This window comes from Schistocerca americana, chromosome 6, assembly GCF_021461395.2.
Source record: "Schistocerca americana isolate TAMUIC-IGC-003095 chromosome 6, iqSchAmer2.1, whole genome shotgun sequence".
Classification (NCBI taxonomy): domain Eukaryota; kingdom Metazoa; phylum Arthropoda; class Insecta; order Orthoptera; family Acrididae; genus Schistocerca; species Schistocerca americana.
In genome coordinates, this window is record NC_060124.1 from 507,921,162 (window position 1) to 507,940,499 (window position 19,338).

A 19,338-nucleotide genomic window follows, 5' to 3' on the forward strand; every position below is an offset into this window, starting at 1 on the left:
CATCTTAAATAACAGTTGTGTAAAATCTGATAAATGATATGCAATTTAGTCCCACTCACACGACTTTATAGACATTTCTACACAACGTCAAGTGAAGATTTCTTTAGCGGAGTGACAAATATTAGCCGGGATAATTATTTCTGAGATCAAACGAATTGTTACGCTGCCAATAGGTAACTGTTTTTTTATCTACCTGAAATATCATTTATAAGTTATTAAAGTCACGAAGTACTGTAAACCGGTTCCGCCACATCCTTCAGCTTCGCCATTCCTCGTTCCTGTCGCGCTGTAGTTCATTCAGTTCCGTTCTACTTCTGCCGTTCGTCGTTCCCGCCTTGGTCCTGTTCGGTCAGCCTTGTTATTTTTCGGGTGGTCACTCGTTCATCGCCCCATCGCCATCGGTCATTATTGAGTCGTAATATCTTTCTTTCATTATGTTCGCCTGTTCTTGTTCAGTTTCAAATCATTCTCAAAATCTGTCTCTAGTTCTTTGTGTATGCCATTCAGCATCCACACTTTGCTAAATCTGTCTATTCAATTCAACAGAAAGAGGTTCAATGTAAGCAATATTTATCTAACAATAGGACTGCACAGTACACAAAAAATTCGGTAATCGCCTTTAAAATTGGTGGGTTTCCAAGCGCTGTTAATTACAAAACATTTAAAAGTTATCAACATAGTCAGCGGTTGTTCAAAAAAATGTAAATCAGATGTTTAATCGTAAAGTCGCCGGAATCTAATCTCATTAGTAGCAACTGTATTTTACTTTTATTTAAATTACACATGTATTAACAAATGGGCATGTTAATTAACTCAGAGTTTTTAAATAAATTTAATAATAATAATGCCTGTTTATTTCTAACTAGTTGTATGAAAACAAATTAAAATTTGTTACAGCCACACATATTACATCCATACAAACTATAAGAGCGTATATATGTTTGTGTATGTACATATGTTCCACATCTCCCCCTAAATCACTGCATCGATTTCAGCCGAATTTTATACACTTTGAACAGAACCTGTAACGGTACCACCGATCAGCTTCAAGCGGCAATCGATGTTAACCTCTGCTAGGAATGTTTGAAATGTGACCGTGAGATAACCTAATGGAAACAGAACAATCGAACTGGGATTAGTTTCCGAAATACTCGAGCAGAGTATAACTAACAGTAAACAGGTGGGTCAGGAACAGATGTTCTCCCAGCACAAATGCAAGTTGTAACATTACATATTAAAATCGGTCACCACCCTAATTTGGCATTTTGTGTCAAGCAGAATGATAAAGCAGAAGGCAGTGCTAAAGCAAACCTAACCTTCCCTGACACACTCACTAGACTCTTTCCTTATATCTGTTCACACAGTAACCTAACCTTGCAGATAAATGTGTTACTAACCAGCAAGTCATATAAACGAATGGCCAATGAGATAGTAAACAGCAACATATGCCTCTCAACAACACGTACCTTAAATGAACTAGGTGCAATAGTTTATAAAACCAATTACCGACATACATGAAACTAGTAGCAATACTGAGCAGGAAAAAGCTTGAAATGATTCCGAATTTATGTCAGGGGGTCTGCTAATGATAATAGTCTGTTACTTCATTGCTTGGCACAGGGTTTCTATGCCTATGCATTAACCAGCTTGCATTAGAAAAGACAACACAGTAAATAGTTCTTTCTTACTAGGTTTGAGGCAACTAAACGGAATTGAAATCTAACTACACTGACTCTGAAGGAGCCTTTGCATTGCTTCATTAACTAACTAGCCTTGTACATGAGGACCCTTAAACTTTCATGGTTTGAAGAACCATGCTTATTAACAAAACTACACCAGTATGTAAGATAAATGGTAAGTATTATTATCATTAATTAAGTAAAGCACACAACTCTTTAAACAACAAATTCTGGTATCGATAGCTTTATGCCACGGCGTAGGTGAAAGTTCGTAAGTTGGCACTACGACACCGACACAGACGACAGCGCCCTCTAGCCGGCGCTTTGCAGATCCACGAGCTCCGCTCCAGATTCAGCCCATTTGATTCCGAGGAGACGACCTAGCAACATTGTTTCTACTTCATAAGGGGCTAGCCACTGTATACTTTGTTACTTCAGTTACTTCATTGATAGTTTGTCCAACTACTAGTAGCTGTTAGATTTCATTGATGTACAACTTCGCGCCTACGTGCTCATCTTAGCCAAAGTTAAGTATTATCAATTGGATATGTTCATACACCAGTAAAGAGCTATGACCTATACGCAGTACCGAAGCATTTCACCTTTTCCTGCTCCTACTCACTTCCTACTTTCGACCTACCCTTCAGTTTCAGGAGGAGACGTACGCGCCGCCTACCAGGCGGGATACAAAGCAAATGTGCTGTCGTAACCAGTCTTTTGACTTAATCAAAGATATAATTGGTTGTGCAGCTGACAACACAACATTAAACTCAAGTTCAACCACTTACTCATAATAAATTAGGACACTTGGAATTAAATTCACTGGGATAGAATTCCTGTCCAGGTTTGTTGGTTGGCTGATTCGGTGGAAGAGACCAAACAACGAGGTCATCGGTCTCATTGGATTAGGGAAGGGTGGGGAAGGATGTCGGCCGTGCCCTTTTGAAAGGAACCATCTCGACATTTGGCTGAAGCGATTTAGGGAAATCACGGAAAACCTAAATGAGGATGGCCGGATGCGGGATTGAACCGTCGTCCTCCAGAATGCGAGTTGCGAGTCCAGTGTGCTAGCCACTGCGCCACCTCGCTCGGTCCTGTGCCGGTTTGTGACGTGGGGTAATCGCGGGTGTAAGTTAGAGTTTTTAGTAACACCACGATTATTATTAAAAGCAATCAAATTTCACAAATACCTGGTCCATTTACAGAGTGCCAAATATAAACAATACACAGGGTGGTGGCACTAGTGGCGCACTTTGCAGTGGCTATTATCATGGAAGCCATGCAGACATAGCAATACAGTTGGTCTTGCCCCGTCACACATCTTCTTGGCGTTGAAATCATACTTTTATAGGGCCAAAAACCATGCCATGATAATGGTATCACCAAATGCAGCATCCGAGGCCCGTAAAGCTCTTCTGGCCTCAAAACTCCACGAATATGAGCCACAATTATCCGCAACTGCTAACAAGATGTTAGCCATAGCACTGCTCAGCCCAGACTCCTTGCCCGTAACAAAGGACGAGTTGGAAAAAAATGGTTCAAATGGCTTTGAGCACTATGCGACCTAACTTCTGAGGTCATCAGTCGCCTAGAACTTCGAACTAATTAAACCTAACTAACCTAAGGACATCACACACATCCATGCCCGAGGCAGGATTCGAAACTACGACCGTAGCGGTCGCTCGGCTCCAGGCTGTAGCGCCTAGAACCGCACGACCACTCCGGCCGGCGCCGAGTTGGCACTTGCGTGCCAACCACACCTTTTCCACTTTGCCAGGCTACTTCAGCAACTGCGGGGCGTCCCCACATCTTTTACATTCAATCCTATGTTATCTAACTATGGAGTAAATCATTTACAGTACATTACATAACAATCATTTCAGTAATTATTTAAATTCACAACCATTACTTAAAACACATCGCTAAAAAATTCACATAACTGAAACATGTATACATAGTAAAAGAATTTCCATGGCAGATACAACATTATGCATAAGCAATACTACAAATTGACGTAGAAATATACAGATACAAAATGTATCAAAAATAGGTGGGGATAAAAACCACTTACTTCTCAAAGCGGTGGGGGTGTGGGTGAAAAGAAGCGTAGCTCGCGACTGCTAAATAGCCAGACTTTATTCATGCCGTATTTGAGTATGAAAGCACTTAGTGAGTTGTAGCAAACTTTACACATAATTTCATACCTTTACGAGACTTTTTCTCGCTCATCACCCCCCCCCCTCCCCCTTTCCATATAATGTTGAAAGGAAACAAGTCTGTCACTTACTGCATTTTCGCTGTTCATGCAGTAAAACTGCCGCATCTGATATGACCTTTTAATTTATTACGTCTTTACTGACAACTCTATTCACAACAAAATGGTTAAAATGGCTCTGAGCACAATGGGACTTAAATTCTGAGGTCATCAGTCCCCTAGAACTTAGAACTACTTAAACCTAACTAACCTAAGGACATCACACACATCCATGCCCGAGGCAGGATTCGAACCTGCGACCGTAGCGGTCGCCCGGTTCCAGACTGTAGCGCCTAGAACCACTCGGCCACTCCGGCCGGCTATTCGCGACACATTTTTCGGAAATTATTCATATATACCGTTGGATGTACGTGCAAAGATATATCATTCTACGACACGTCATTCAAGAGACATGACGTCATAAACACTGAGCTGCATTGAAACGAAATTGCAAGACGAAATTCGCTAGAGATACAGGTGAAATATTTTACAAATATGTGTGTAATGTGTTAAATATACATGAAATCTATGTAACATGTACGTGTGGGGACATAGCTGTGAGCAATGAGACCCTCCTAAATCCTTTTCAAACTCGGTACTTTCAATTAGACTCGGTACACATATTTGTTACTATCCGTAAATAAATACTGTACGGGTAAGAGCCAGCAACCCCCTATTGAGATATGCGTGGTAACGTGGAAAGAGAAGGCGGGAGGAGGAGATGAACAGACAGAAACGGGGAAGTAGGAGGTGGGCAGAGATGTGGGGGAGAGGGGGAAGGAGATGAACAGAAAAAGGGGGATGCAGAAGTGGACAGAGAAGAGGAGAAGGAGAACGTGGGCAGAGAGAGGAGGGAAGAGGAGTTTGACAGAGAAAGGGGAGAGGAGCAAATGGACAAAGAGGAGAGAGGAAAAGAGGGACTAATAGAAGTGGAATAAATACATACCCCGCTAATAAATACTGAATGGTGAAAGAGCAGAACGGACCAGTTATCAGCGACCTGGTATCCAAAGAAGGAATAGTCTGACCGTTCCTAGCTCAGGTTTCAGGTCGGTTGTGTCAGCGATGTACCTGCGGTCAGCCGCAAGAGCTGCAAGTCGTGACGTACACTATGTGATCAAAAGTATCCGGACACCTGGCTGAACACTACTTACAAAATCGTGGCGCCCTCCATCGGTAATGCTGGAATTCTATCTGGTGTTGGCCCACCCTCAGCCTTGATGACAGCTTCCACTCTGGCAGGCATACGTTTAACCAGGTGCTGGAAGGTTTTCGGGAATGGCATTCCATTCTTCACGCAGTGCTGCACTGAGGAGAGGTATCGATGTCGGTCGGTGAGGCCTGGCATGAAGTCGGCGTTCCAAAACATCCCGAAGGTGTTCTAAAGGATTCAGGTCAATACTCTGTGCAGGCCAGTCCATTACAGGGATGGTATTGTCGTATAACCGCTCCGCCACAGGCCGTGCGTTATGAACAGGTGCTCGATCGTGTTGAAAGAAGCAGTCGCCATCCCCCAATTGCTCTTCTACAGTGGGAAGCAAGATGATGCTTAAAACATCAATGGCCGAGAGGTTCTAGGCGCTTCAGTCTGGAACCGTGCGACCGCTACGGTCGCAGATTCGAATCCTGCCTCGGGCATGGATGTGTGTGATGTCCTTAGGTTAGGTTTAAGTAGTTCTAAGTTCTAGGGGACTGATGACCTCAGATGTTAAGTCCCATAGTGCTCAGAGCCATTTGAACCAAAACATCAATGTAGGCGTGTGCTGTGATAGTGCCACGCAAAACAACAAGGGGTGTAAGCCCCATCCATGAAAAACACCACACCATAAAAACACCGCCTCCAAATTATACTGTTGGCGCTACACACACTGGCAGATGACGTTCACCGGGCATTCCTACACCCTGCCATCGGATCGGCACATTGTGTACTGTGATTCGTCACTTCACACAACGTTTTTCCATTGTTCAGTCGTCCAATGCTTCCGCTACTTACAGCAAGCGAGGCGTCGTTTGGTGTTTCAGGCGTGATGTGTGGCTTATAAGTAGCCGCTCGACCACGAAATCGGAGTTTTCTCACTTCCTGCCTAACATAGTACTTGCAGTGGATCCTGATGCAGTTTGGAATTCCTTTGTGATGGTCTGGATAGATGTCTGCCCATTACACTTCACGACCCTCTTCAACTGTCGTCGGTCTCTGTCAATCAACAGACGAGGTCGGCCTGTACGCTTTTGCGCTGTATTTGTCCCTTCACGTTTCCACTTCACTATCACATCGGATACAGTGGACCTAGAGATGTTTAGGAGTGTGGAAACCTCGCGTACAGACGGATGACACAAGCGACACCCAATCACCTGACCACGTTCGAAGCCCGTGAGTTCCGCGAAGCTCCCCATTCTGCTGTCTCACCATGTCTAATGACTACTAAGGTCGCTGATATGGAGTACCTCGCAGTAGATGAACCTAATATGAAAAACGTATGTTATGGGGGTGTCCGGATACTTTTGATCACATAGTGTAGTACTGAAACAGCACACTCTGATAGAGCATGTAGATGTAAGTGACAGGCTGCCCAGTACTATAGGCGAACCTTAAACATCAAGTAGCTAGATAAAATTTGAGATGAAGAGCTACCGGAAAGAACAGGCTGGCAATGAAGTCCGTAGGAGGAGAAGGGATGTTTATTACTGATACCATCTGCTACGGTATCTAGTAATAGGTGGCTCTGATACAGATGACACGGAAGAGTGGGATAATATTCTAGGGCAGATAAAGTTTTGAATATGCGTAACAGATTGTCAAGGTTCCTGGGCGGAGCATACCTATAGGTATAAAAAGGCAAAATTGCACAAGACAGACAACATCGATCAAGTTTTTGCTTCCTCAAAGATTGCATAACTTTAAAACGTTAATAATAGTGCAGCCGCCACCACTCAGTATACCAAGTACAAACATAGATGAAAATGTAGAGTCAAGACAGAGTGCACGGTTACCCATGAATCTTGAAATATGACATAGTTAACTGCACGAATTTCCAGCATGGACTCAACTTGAATAACGCGACTGTGAAAACAGTTTTGTTGTGTTTTTACGCTGCAACATCGTACAGACCTGAAATTTACAGCACTCCAAAATGCAATCTGTTCACTTAAAACTCATAAACCGCAAATAGCAAACGTGTCTCGTTTTAAGCTCAACAGTTCTTGGGTCATTATTTGCCTCATTCAGTTGTTGCGTCGGTATTAAATATCTGCGCATTTATTTCCAAACACCATGAATTATTCATCATAATGGCTGCCGCAGCGGAAACAAATTGTACCGCGTTACGTCGCGGAAGCAGTTTGGTTCGTGTTTCGTGTCTGGATGTGTATGCAAATCGAGCCGTTCCTTCGGCTGTTACTTCTTAACGACTGAGAAAATGCGAAGCGTGGCGTGTTCTATTTGAAAGGCTTACTCCCGTATGTACGGCAGAAAAATTATGTCCAGGAAGCATCAGACGAACTTAACGCTTAGGAATATTAACTTTTTAACGTACGGCTAGAAATTATGGAATTTGAGTAATAACATTATGAAATCCAAATAAGAAGTAAATATGGACGGGTCTTCCCCTTGCTAAATTTCCCCATTTTCGTCTTCGATGTCTGATTATGTACAATCTCTCTCTTTCTCACTGTCTCTCTTTCTCTCTCTTTCTGCCTCCTTATGCTAGCCTTCACATTATGCGGCCCGATGACTTATAAAAGACATTTCATTGAGTGAATTATACACAGTGTACGCTACAAAATCTTCGTAATACAAGAATTGAGTTTTGTTTGTTGAGCAAAATAGCATGGTTTTTTTTCAGTTAATAATTACTGCTCAAGTACTTTGAATATTCTGTAATACGACCTTTTCTTCCATCATGCTGGTATTATCCGAGGCGCCAGAGTATAGCATTTCCCATTGTTTTTGCAGAGCGGTGAAGACGGAGCAACGTAAGAACCACTACGTCATCAAAACAGTAGCTTTTTCTCTAAGATGACAAGCTCATAAATGTATAACTCTAATTATCTGTTTCAGTATCCTAGGAAATTTTCACAGCATTAACGTCTTGAGACTGTTCCATAGGGTATAACGGAGCTAAGTCTGGATTATTAAAGTGCAGGATGACAACTCAAAACAAAATTAAACAGATACAGTTTGACAGTAACATTTTTGTTAAGAAACAAAGATTATGAGCCATGGAATATAGCAAAACAATTTACAAAAATAGAATAATACAATGAGTAGCACTGGTAGCTACTTAGACAGAGGCTGCATCCACAGGATACAAGACGTTAACACTTACGCTCCACACTGGGTTCTCAATTATAGTTCACATGAGAAAATGACTTTGGGCATCTGAAAAACAAACAATATTAGCACTGGCCAAGCCAGAAGCACCTGTGGCTATTAACATCCTTCCAGCTCGGCCCCAGATGCGGTTATTATAACCCAGCCCCAACTCGAAATTAACTCTCCAGAATACATTTAAAAAATCTACAAACCATACGCCTTAAAATAATTATTATTCAGGGTGATTGGTTTATCTTGAGACGACGAAATACCTCAAAAACTGTGCATCGGATTAAGAAAAGGAAAAATACTGTTTCAGTATTTTTAAAAATGTTAACCAGCGATACCAGTTTTGACCCCATCCCCCCCCCTCCCCCCCCGGGTATTACCTCGAGAAAAAGGCGTTGTATCAAACAAAGGAAACTAGACGTATTCAGTTGTTGTTGCGGTCTTCAGTCCAGGGACTGATTTCATGCAGCTCTGCATGCTATTCTATCCTGTGCAAGCTTCTTCATCTCCCAGTACCCACTGCAAGGCCGGCCGAAGTGGCCATGCGGTTCTAGGCGCTTCAGTCTGGAACCGCGAGACCGCTACGGTCGCAGGTTCGAATCCTGCCTCGGGCATGGATGTGTGTGATGTCCTTAGGTTAGTTAGGTTTAACTAGTTCTAAGTTCTAGGGGACTAATGACCTCAGAAGTTGAGTCCCATAGTGCTCAGAGCCATTTGAACCATTTGAACCTACTGCAACCTACAGCCTTCTGAATCTGTTTAGTGTATTCATCTCTTGGTCGCCCTCTACGATTTTTACCCTCCACGCTTTCCTCCAACATTAAATTGGTGATTCCTTGATGCCTCGGAACGTGTCCTACCAACCGATCCCTTCTTCTAGTCAAGTTGTGCCACGAATTTCTCTTCTCACCAATTGTATTCAATATCTTCGCATTAGTTATGTGATCTACCCATCTAATCTTAAGATTCTTCTGTAGCACCACATTTGGAAAGCTTCTATTCTCTTCTTGTCCAAACTATTTGTCGTCTATGTTTCACTTCCAAATATTTTCAGAAACGACTTTCTGACACTTAAATCTATACTCGATGTTAACAAATTTATCTTCTTCAGAAACGCTTTCCTTGCCATTGCCACTCTACATTTTATATCCTCTCTACTTCGACCATCATCATTTATTTTGCTCCCCAAATACCAAAACTCATTTACTACTTTAAGTGTCTCATTTCCTAATCTAATTCCCATAGCGTCAATGGCTTAATTCGACTACATTCCATTCAGTAATTGCGAAAATATAGAAGGAAAACAGAAGTCCTGACCCAAGCTACTGCAACATGCTGGAAGTTCGTAAATAGCGTGAAAAAAGTTTGATTGAGGTGTGTCCTCTCACCTCTTACGAACGGGTTGCTTGTCTGATGAGTGTCCTCACGTCTCTCATCAACAGGGTGCTCGTTGTAAGAATTATTTCACAGTAAGGGCCCAAAGTGTCGCCACCCCGCCCGCTTCGATGCACTAATTTTGGCACTTCATTATAAACTTCACTCCTCAAATAAGCCTACAAACATAAGTCAAGAGAAGTAAGACCTGACGATCTCGCAGGCCAAGACACTGGTCCGTATCTTCAGATCCACCGACGATTGTAAGTGCGATCTAATACTTCCCGTGCCGCTACAGAATAATGAGCTGGACAGCCATCATGTTGCAACCAGCTCATTTGTAGAAAGCATTACTGAAAGACTGTCCTCCAAGAATGTTCCACCATGTAAGGTGCGATTGATAAAGAATGAACCAATGAGTTTGTCACCAATTATTTCACACCAAACACTCACAATCCACAGACAGTAATGTTCAACTTGGCGTAACCAATATGAGTTTTCTACATTCCATTAGCGCATGTTGTGTCGATTAAGCGTATCGAGAGTGGTTCGTGGAGCTCACCTGATCAGGGAACAATACTCGAGCAAACAAACTGCTGTATTTGCTGAAGCGACCGCTGGCAAACTGTTACTCGTTTGTGGAAATATGAAACCGGTGATAATGTCTACTTTTCAAAATTCGGCAAACCGTAGTGTAATTCTCGATTCACAACTTAATTGCCTACCGCTAATGTGAGGGTAGTTATTCACTGCAGCTAATATCGCAGGTCCATAAATCTCTCCAGTAACTGTTCTTCGACGGTTCCTTTTATATGGTTCTATAGTTCCCTTGGTGTAGAACAGTCGAATAACCCTGCAGATTGAGGCTCGTGATCGCACCTTGTTTGGAAAACTTTGAGCATAATTTTCTCTTCTATTGTCATAACCTATATACTAATTATTGACACACTCAGGTAATGAAGGAAAATATTAGAGAAATGAAGGACGATGTGCACGCAATGAGATCAAGCTGAATAATGAATGAACAAATGTTTCACAACTGTTTCAGACAGAAAAATACAAAATACTGTGTCGTTTGCCATACACGTCTGTTTTCATATTTTCAATCCAGTGCTTGTTTCTCGAGATGATATCGTTTTGGAACTCAGATGTTTCATTTGTCGATTACAGCACCATCTGTCATACAAAATTTATGTTGTTTTCCGAGCAATCCGATTCTACAGTAAAAATGGGCTGTTCCTAGTTAAGATTCCAAAGCTGCCCTCCGCCAAGCAGTGACGCAGGGGCAGGAGGTTAACATTGCCGTCTCCAGATAGCATTGTTAAAAATATTTATCACTTATTTTTCCGTTGTTTAATGCGTTGCACAGTTGTTGAGATATTTTCTCGTCTTGAGATAAAAAAAATCCACCCTGTACATGCCTTAAAATAAAATTCACTCACATCCAGGCTGAACATTTAGTAAGCATACCAATAAAATAACTTAAAACTATACCCCATTGAATTGCTATTATGGGATCCCCACTTACATTATAAAACCCAAAAGGCAACCCCCCCCCCCCCCGTTTTTTTTCCTTTATTGAGTTTTGATTCTCCCTGAAGGGATCGGGCTGGCAGCAGCTTAGTACACCGCTCTTCAGCCTACAGAATTTGTTTTAAAAAAATAAAGACAATAAATAATAAAAGCAGGCAATAAAATCGGTGACTTAAATGGCAAAATGGAGGGAAATTGTGGAACTTAAAACATAAACCAAAGGATTGGTGATGCTAATAAAATACACAGGAAGCAGACAGTTAAAATAATAGACAGACAAAAAGCATGGCGACAGTCTGATTTCTGTTCGCAAGAGATATAAAAATCACACCCAGCAACAGCATGATTTCTGGTCGCAATACTATGGAAAGATGCGCAACACTGAACACTCACTTGAACACTGCACTAAAAAGTTGGCACAAATATGACACACCACAGCCGAGGGCAGACGGGGGGAACCTGGACAGATGATGGGAAAGAAAAGGGGGGAAGGAGAGGAAAAACGAAGTGGGGGAGGGGGGGAAGGAGCTGACAGAGGACGAGGACTCATAAGAGGGGGGGAGGGCTGGGCAGAGAGAGGGAGTGGGATAAGGCACAGGAGGTGGCTGCAAAAGGACTCGGGAGGGGGGGGGAGGGAGAAGGGTGGCAGAGAGAGGGCAGGCGGGGAAAATAGAGGATGGAAGGGGGGGAAGAGGGAGCCCAGGGAAAGGACAGAGGAAAGGAGGGGGAGATAAGGATCAGAGTTGATAGGAGGGATAAATAGAGGGAGAGAGGGCATCATCCAGGAGGAGGAGTTGACGGAAGCCACCTTGGGAAAGGAGATGAAGGGTGTAGAGATGTAGGGTAGGGGGGACACAACAGTGAAGGTGCGGCACAGGGCAGGGGTAGGAGAGGAGAGGAGCAACGAGAGGATGAGGGGGATCAAGGCGGCGGGAGTTCTAGAGTATGCGGTACAATACATAAAATCTTTATGCCACACTCCCATGCTGCCACTGTGGTTCAGAACATTATATCACTTTAATACAGAAAGCACCAAGGTAAAACTTGTGTCAAGAAATTTCTTATAATTGGGCCTTACAACATTAACTTCCAACACCCACAGTGGAAACAACTCCATAACCGCAAGCCCAGCTATTTATGTCAGTAACAGCCCCTAACCAAACTTGAGGCGCCACCTGAAAACTCTGAAGGAATTCCCTTATTTAAGCCGAACCAACTGAGTTCGGAAACGAAATCTCGAAATGGCTAGTACGAAATCCACAGTCTTGTAGAGAGTCTACTCTAGAACACAGTTTATGTGAGGGCAGGCCACTGTGTGCCAAACATTGCATGTGTAGCGTGTGCGGGCTGTGTGCGGGGCGAGACCCGGCCTGTCACGCGCCTTGCCTCGGTGCTTCTCAGACGCCTGTTGGTCGGGCCTCATCCACAGTTCATTGGAACCCGACCAACAGGCGTCACGTGCATTGATCAAAAATGATATTGCATTGAGAATGGCTAGCTGAAATCTAGATCTGCCAATAAAATATAAAAAGGAGGACTAATAGCTGAAATCTATTATTTACAAGTCAATATAACAGTCGCTGAGTGCAACAGCCTTGTGAGTGGAAGGTAACCTGATCCTGATTTCAGTTCGAGTTGACAGCAGCGTCTAATGACGGAAATGCTCACAAACTGAAACAGAAACCTTGCAATGTAACGGTAGTGAAACAACTGACCAATTCAGATAGTGTTCCCTAAGTCAGTCTGTGCATGATCGAGAGGCTGATCCTGAAATAGTCGTTTTTCTTGATGAAGCGTGACTGCATTATATTTTCTCCTTTCATCAATTAAATTCAATATTTCTTCTGTTACCCAAGGATTTGAACTAGCCCTCGTCTTTTTATCTACTTGATCCTCTGCTGCCTTCACTACTTCACCCCTCAGAGCCACCCATTCTTCTTCTACTGTACTTTTTCCCCCACTGCTGTCAATTGTTACCTTATGCTCTCCCTGAAAATCTGTACAACCTCTGGTTTAGTCAGTTTATCCAGGTCCCATCTCCTTAAATTCCCACCTTTTTGCAGTTTCTTCAATTTTAGTCTGCAGTTCATAACCAATAGATTGTGGTCAGAGTCCACATCTGCTCCTGGAAATGTCTTACAATTTAAAACCTGGTTCCTAAATCTCTGTCTTACCATTATATAATCTATCTGATACCTTTTAGTATCTCCGGGATTCTTCCATGTATACAACCTTCTTTTGTGATTCTTGAACCAAGTGTTAGCTATGATTAAGTTATGCTCTGTGCAAAATTCTACCAGACGGCTTCCTCTTTCATTTCTTAGCCCCAATCCATATTCACCTGCTATGTTTCCTTCTCTCCCTTTTCCTACACTCGAATTCCAGTCACCCATGACTATTAAATTTTCGTCTCCCTTCACTATCTGAATAATTTCTTTTATCTCATCATACATTTCATCACTTTCTTCATCATCTGCAGAGCTAGTTGGCATATAAACTTGTACTACTGTAGTGGGCGTGGTCTTCGTGTCTATCTTGGCCACAATAATGCGTTCACTACGCTGTTTGTAATAGCTTACCCTCGCGCCTATTTTTTTATTCATTATTAAACCTACTCCTACATAACCTCTATTTTACAGTTAATAATTACAAATTTTTGAAATACTGTATATTTATAACTTATTTCCTACAGTTAAATACACAAATTACATTCTTTCTTGCATAAGATACTGTGAGATTGAATAGTAGCAGTTTTTCAGAAGGTAGGCTGTCACAGACTTTTTAAAGCTTTGTAGTTCAGGAAGAGATTTTATATGACTTGGTAATCTGTTGTAAAGTTTTGTTCCTGCATGATATACACCTTTTTGGCATAATGTGGTGTTACAATGATTAACATGTATGTCACTGTCTGACCTGGTACTGTAATCATGGACACTTTTGTTTTGAGGAAAAAGGTTTTCTTTTCTCAGTATGCTTTTTTTGACATGCATGACTACTTCCAGTATATAAATGCAGGGAAGGGGTAGGCTCTGTAGGTCTTTAAAGAAAGGTTTGCCTGGTTTTCTGCTGCTCACTTGCTTCATTATTCTTATAATTGCCCTTTGTTTCCTGAAAACTGTTATGGCCTGGTGTACATTTCCCCAGAAAATGATACCATACTTCAGTATTGAATGTACACGAGCAAAGTATACAGCCCTAACTGTTTCTGCACTAGTATCGTTGCAGAGAATTCTTACTCCAGAGCTCATTTTTGCTACTTTTGAATTTAGTGATGTAATATGAGTGCTCCATTTAAGATTTTCCTGGATATGAATCCCAAGGAATGTGGTTTCATTGGGAGCACTAATGTTTTGGTTGTCTATGCATATTACAGGTTGTGCCTGATTTTTATTTTGATCAGTGTGGAAATTCATGAGTACCGTTCTTTTGGGGATTAACTATTAGCCTGTTTCTGGTAAACTATTCAAACACTGCTTTTGTAATATATTTTGTAGATGCAGTAAGATTTTCTTCTTTATTCCCTTCAATCAATAGACTGGTGTCATCTGCAAACCCTAGTGATTCAGAATCCCTAGTGTGTGATGGGAAATCGTTAATGTAGACCAAAAAAAGAAAAGGACCTGAAATGGAGCCCAATGGAACACCATGACTTAGTCCACATGGTTCTGAAAGGTGTATCTGGAGTTAATTTCCTTCCATGTACTTAATTTCAGTTACCTAAGAGCGGTATTCCAAATATGATTTAATCCACTGATTTGGCACACCTCTTACACCATACCATTCAAGCTTCCTCAGGAGTACAGAATGATCAATGACATCAAAAGCTTTTGTTTGGTCCAAGCATAAACCTGAGATATTTCTGTGGTTGTCCAGTGCATTTAAGACATGGTTTATCAGACTGAAAGTTAGCTGCGTTGTAGAAGACCCTTCATTAACTCGTTTGTAACTAGTCGGCCGACACAGGATGATGTTCTTACGGACAGTCACAGAAATTATTGAAATAAAAACAGTATCCACTGTAATTCACGGTGCGATAACATCACGCGAATACTTGTGTGCTGTGATTTCTAGGCACAGTTCGAGTCTCACCCTGCCCGGCAGGTGGCGCCAAGACTAGAGTCATCAGGTCGCTGCTGCGCGCGGCGCAACGAGGCAGCCGCGGTCAGCGCCAGTGCTGTCGAGGAGCAGGCGAGCAGGGCAACTCTCGAAGAGTCTCGTTTGTGGCAATGAACCAGCCGGAACTAGGAGCCAGCACTGGGGAGGCTCGATGCTGGAAACACTCTTAGACTGGAATCGAATGCATTGCGGGCGAGCCAACTGGTGCTGTCTCGGTTACTGCATAGTTGGTTCCTGAGTTTTGCATGCGCCAACAGACCAGCTGGAACTTGGAGTCAACACCAGAGAAAAGATAGCCGGCTGCTGGCTGACAACACACCAAGAATGGCGTTAAATGCATGGAGGGCGTGTCATCTGGTGCGGTCTTGGTACTCGAGATGTTGGTTCATGAATTTTATGTGTGCCAGCAGACCAGCCAGAACATGGAACAGCAGTGGGGAAGACGATGGGCGGCTGCAGATTGACAACACACCGAGGGTGGTGTCGAACTCATAGAGGGAATGTCATCAGAATTTGTGTGTGCCAGGTGACCAGCCAGAACTTGGAGATAGCGCTGGGGAAGATGATGGGCAACTGTAGGCTGACAATAAATCGAGAGCGACTTCGAACTATTTTCGGCACGCTGTCCGGTGTTTTGGTTCCCTAGTGACCTGTTTCTGGGATCTAGTGGTGAACAGTAGGAACTTGGAGCCACGAGTGTGGGCGGCGGAAGACTGACACAACACAAGAACAGCGGCACCGAATGCATGGAAGATGTGCCGTGCAGTATGGTCTTGGTTCACAAGAGGTCCATCTTGCATTCAGCATGACGGGCAGCAGTGGAAGAGCCAGGACTAGGGGCGCTAACCTCTTGAGGGGAGTAGCGTTTGCTGGCTGACAATACGAGATAGGAACCGAGTACAAGGAGGATGGGCTGGTTGATGTTGCCTTCGTGCCCGGCAAGTTTGTTCTCAGAGAGCATGGATAGTAATCTACATCTACATCCATACTCCGCAAGTCACCTGACGGTGTGCGGCGGAGGGTACCTTGAGTACCTCCGTCGGTTCTCCCTCCTATTCCAGTCTCGTATTGTTCGTGGAAAGAAGAATTGTCGATATGCCTCTGTGTGGGCTCTAATCTCTCTGATTTTATCCTCATGGTCTCTTCGCGAGATATACGTAAGAGGGAGAAATATACTGCTTGACTCTTCTGTGAAGGTATGTTCTCGAAACTTCAACAAAAGCCCGTACCGAGCTACTGAGTGTGTCTCCTGCAGAGTCTTCCACTGGAGTTTATCTATCATCTCCGTAACGCTTTCGCGATTACTAAATGATCCTGTAACGAAGCGCGCTGCTCTCCGTAATGGTGTCTTAAGCTGTGTCTTGGATAAAGGGTTCCCCAAGAGCCAATGAGAGTTGGTTGTACATAGGAAATATAGAACATAGGAAATAGAACAGGCACCAGTGCTACGTAGTATCCATGGGCAAGGATTCTGTACAATGTTGACCACGTTCTTACACCTGGTTATGAGTCTCTTGGCTTACATTATTTCGTGTCGGTTTTGCAGTAGTATTGGGTGCAGCAGATTTTTTGTATGATATGCAGCTGGTCACTGTCACGTGAAAGATAAATTTGTTTTAGGTAAATTAATCTAATAGTGATACCTCTGTTATTACTTCAAGTTATTAGTTCATAATGTCAACAAAGAACTCGATTATTATGTGTGGTCTTGGTTTTAAAGTCTAATTTAATTCTGCTGTTTTTTTTTTTTGTTATCATTAATTTTGGCTTTGCTCTCAGTAAATTTTGCTGTGTTCATTGTGGGTTCATTAAGAAATATTTTAATTATTGGTATATCTTCTTCTTCCTTTGCACTATTAATAAAACTGTAAAATTGTCGCATGTGTTGTTTGTCTGTTTGAACAAGCTGATCTCCGAAACTACTAGACGAGTATTCATGTGATTTTCACAGGTAACTTAAGCGTAATTTGGTGCGACCCACAGGATTTATTTCATCAAAATAGAATCACGGGAGAAAAGGATAACGCAATTGGAAGTTTTAAGAGTTAGGAGACTGGTCAGATACGTAGTTAGGATGTTTACCTTAGTGACGGTGTATTACACCAAAGAACCAATGGATGGCCCTTTAGTTTCGTATTGCACCAAAGAACCTATAAATGGCATTGTTAGTCTTGTTTGCCAATTTTCGGTGTTTTACATCAGCGACCGAATTTATTGCTGCAGACTTATCTTTACGAGAACAAACTAACATTGAATTTACTTGCCCACGGTATACGAATTTACCGACTTCGCTTTTTCTATCAAAAACTTAACGAAACTGCTTCTTTTGGCATGTTTCATTTGTATTCACCTCTTGACTAGAAAAAGCGAATTTATTGAGAAATGATCCCGTAAGGAGCCGGCCGGGGTGGCCGAGCGGTTCTAGGCGCTACAGATGGAACCACGCGACCGCTACAGTTGCAGGTTCGAATCCTGCCTCGGGCATGGATGTGTGTGATGTCCTTAGGTTAGTTAGGTTTAAGTAGTTCTAAGTTCTAGGGGACTGATGACCTCAGAAGTTACGACCCATAGTGCTCAGAGTCATTTGAACCATTTTTTTGATCCAGTAAGGGTTGTATTTTGACCGACTGAGCTATGGAACCCTAAAAAGCGACGGTATGCAAATGCCCTTCATTAATCTCCGTTGCAAAACTCGGGCGTATAGCTATACTATCATATGCACCGACTTTCACTCATACGTTTGTGCACTGTTTATGGTGAGATAATTAAGTAAGCTTTTAATTACAGTTATATGTGTAATAGGCACTGCCATATCACTTGCAAAAATATTTCTATTCATTATGCATCTATTAAGGACGCTTTTATAATAGTTGCTCTTTGAATCATTGACGTAAGTTTTTCTCGCACTACAGGTTTTGCTCTATTCATTGCTAAACCATTTGACAAACTTTCTGTTGAGGTGTAATGATTACCGTAATTTCCTTGTTTGGAAATGCTTTTCTGTGCTGACGTCAGTAAATTGCTATTCTCAAAAAATGTTCAAATGTATGTGAAATGTTATGGGACTTAACTGCTACAGCGCCTTAGACCGCTCGGAAATTGTTATTCTGCTAAGAAACGTATACTCTCACACAACCCCCAGTCACTTCCACTTCTTAACCAATGCCGCTATTTAATTTGCCGTACCACTTACAAATCGTGCTGAAACATGTTTGGGCAACAAAACAAGACAGGAATAATTCGTGTTTTGTAGAACACTGGTGGAACCAATGCCTATAATAAATGTGAATGCCATCGGCCACCCTTACAGTGATCCCGATAACGGGAATAGTTCCTTCAAGCTTGAGTCGAGACGTTATCTCGTTTCATGTACACCAAATGTGAGCTCATGTCCCGCAGCGCAGACGGAATGTGAAAGGATCTCGTGTCTCGTCAGTTAGCCTGACAGCCGCATCACGTGTCTCTCTCAGTCCAATACGTGACAAGCAAAGCCGGCGCCAGGAAAGGAAGTCCCCCTTCTTCGGCTGACACGGCGGCGACGTAAAATCGTCACACTCGGCGGCGGCGGTGTGCGGCCATTAATCAGAAGGTCTCCGCTGACAGGTTGCAGGCGGAATTTGTATGGCGCGGCCAGATACGATATTGCGCCCCCTCCTCTGTAGCGCTGCCAATGTGATTAATATGCGATTGCAAATAATAGTCCCCAGACAGGGGGTGAGGGGTGCCGGCAAGGCAGGCACCGTCCCTAGTGCTGTGTCGTGTCGGCGACCACAATAGGCCACTGTCTGGAGATCCGCGTGGTCGCAGCAGACCATCGGGGCGACTTGCAGGGAAAGAGATAGTCTTCCTGCATTCGTCACTTTTCTGCCTCTCGTAAATTTTATCGAATTAGTGTGAAATAATTAAAAAGTCAGTCGTGATAAAACAGGGGGCAGTACGACGCGCTCTGGAGAGGAATATTCCCATCAAGGTAATGAGGCGTGAGAAATACCTGAAGTTAAAAACTTGCTGCGAAAGCAGAATTTCAACATTCATTTAAACTAAATCAAAGAGCGTGTTCT